The sequence below is a fragment of the Vigna unguiculata genome, chromosome 6 (assembly GCF_037176805.1).
Source record: "Vigna unguiculata cultivar grain cowpea cultivar isolate G323 ecotype 2 chromosome 6, ASM3717680v1, whole genome shotgun sequence".
NCBI classification, from domain to species: Eukaryota; Viridiplantae; Streptophyta; class Magnoliopsida; order Fabales; family Fabaceae; genus Vigna; species Vigna unguiculata.
The window spans coordinates 4267638-4270300 of NC_140797.1; positions in this window are offsets into that span (position 1 = coordinate 4267638).

Consider the following 2663-nt stretch of genomic DNA (forward strand, 5'->3'; position numbering starts at 1 on the left):
ACTTTTAAACAATATGTCTCATAAGAGATCCACAAAAATATTTCCCTGCTTTCAATAAAACATATTGACATTGGATTTTGGGATTTGATTCAGTAATTGGGATTTCTTATAATTGGGTTTATTGAGCTTGAGATACAAAAACATGTTAAAAATAGCTTTTTAGTTGCATAAATATTCGTTGGATATTTTGAGGTGTGTTAGTGCAGCTACAGCTAAGTTGAGCTCATGGAGGTGTGGAAATAAATTGATTAAAGCTTCATGACACCTTAAAGATAAATCTAAGAATTTGAAATTATCAAAAGCACAAAAATCCAAGCCAAGCATTGCATGAAGACGGCAAGAAAAGCTTGAAAAAGTGAAGAAGTTTGGCTAAACCAAGAAGAGAGGAACAAAAAAAAAATTGGACCTTGCGATTTTCTTTATCTTTATGATAGAAGATAATTTGGGAAAAATATATCTTTAGATATTTTATTTGATATTTTTAAATAATTATCTTACTTAATTATATCATAAAATATTGAAAGATAATAACTACCAAATCTTTTTAAATATGACAAGATCTTGAATCTTTTTAGTTCCACAACAAACAAATATATCTTGAAGATATTGGATTATTTAGAAGATAATTTAAGGAGATTGCAAAGGGTTGATTTGGAAAATTAATACAAATACTAATTGGTGATAATTTATCATATATCTTTAATTAATTAATTAATTTAATTATATGAGATATTGATATTATCAACCAATTATATTTGTCAAATAGTCTATATCTCTCTAAATATTTTTAAATATTTATCTTTATCTTTATTTTAAAAGATATTTGAGAGATTTTAGCAACAGAAAAGCCTAGTCCAATTCCTATATAAAGAGACTAAGGGAGAAGCAGAAAAAACTAGCTTGGCGCTTCGGAATTTAGGAACCCTTAGGGGGGCCTAATTTCTTTCTTCCCTCTATTCTTCTCTCTTTATTTTGCATTATTCATGGAGTTTTAAATTTCTTGGGTTGATTCCATTATAATTTCATTATGGATTCTGAGGTTAGAATGAATTAATTTCTTTGTTCTTTTTATTATTGTTGAGGTTTTAATTCATCTATGTCTTTTATCTTTGAATCACGTAACAAGTAATGATTTTAAATCTATATGCATGTTGATCATATGAGTTCAAGGGTATTTAAATTTAATTGAGACTTTACTTTGATTTTATTTAGAAACTTTCATTTGATTAAATGAGTTTTTACCAATAATTGAGACTTTACTTTGGTTAAAGGTATTTACTCTAACAAAAATTAATCGAGACTTTACTTTGATTAATTAAGCTTTTTATTTGGTGAGAAGATAAAAGAATAGACATGATTAGGTATAGTAAAATTTGATTGAGTCTGTACTTTGGTTGAATTTATTGTGGAGAATCTAAAAGTTCTCACTTTTAATTGAGACTGTACTTTGGTTAAAAGTGAGAACGCCAATAAATTAATTGAGACTTTACATTGATTAATTTGTAAATCTACAACAATAATTAATTGAGCAATAATCTTTAGATAACCGATGATGAATCTATTTTGAAAAAGCAATGGAATCAATCTATTTTCTTTACTATTGTTTATATCTTATTTTATCTTTTTATCTTTATCCCTCATATTTTTATAATTTTATTTGACTAACTCTTGTATAGTTTTATAAGAACTAATTTGTTAAAAATCAATTCCGTGTTCGTTAGGAGACGACTTTGGGTTACTTTACCCTTTCTATTTTGTTGACTACTTTTGTTTAACAATACTGAAGTTGTTATAGATAAGTAGTATTAATTTGATCGCGTCAACGACAGCGTTATCACACCGTAACACTAGGTAGAGTTTCCATATACGAACATAGTCCGTATCGTCCCAAGACTACCAAACTCGTAAGCCAACAACTGAGGAGGGCAATCTATCTAGACCCATCCGTACTGGCCACAACCAGCACACCGAAACCGGCAACACTCGCCAACCCGAGCCACAACTCAAGGGTTCCTCGTGTTCATCTGCCATCCCGAGCCACAACTCAAGGAACACCAGCAATCCCACCTTTAAAGCACCACTAGACGCCTTGTAGATCACAATCACGAAACCAACACTTCAAGCTACACTAGTACAAATCGCCTGGCGGGGGACACGTGCCGCTAGGCGCTGCCAACTCCCAGACCGCCTGGCAGGTGTCGCGTACCACCAGGCGCACAACGCCTATAGTTCGTCCTCGTTGCAGGTTCCGCCTGGCCGAAGGAACTTCACCGCCAGGCGCCCACGAACCAGTAGCCCACTATTGGCCTCTACCGCCTGGCGGTTCCCATTGTCCCGCCAGGCGCTGTGACAGTAACAACACTCTGATTGTATTGGTTATTTCACAATGACTCCACTCATCAACCCAAGTATCCATATTCATAACCTCATTCCTCACTCACCCATATTTATCCAATGATGGTTACTATCATCAAGATACAATCCTTCAACTCATATGTCCATACCAGTTTACCACCTTAGTCCTCCTTAAGGATCATTCAATCATTTATACTTTTTCTGAGTTTTTTACCCCAAAATCATAAAGAACAGCTAACCACCCCATTGTGTTAATCAAATTACGCGCTCTCTCATTTACCATTAGTAACCTAAACCATAATCCAACT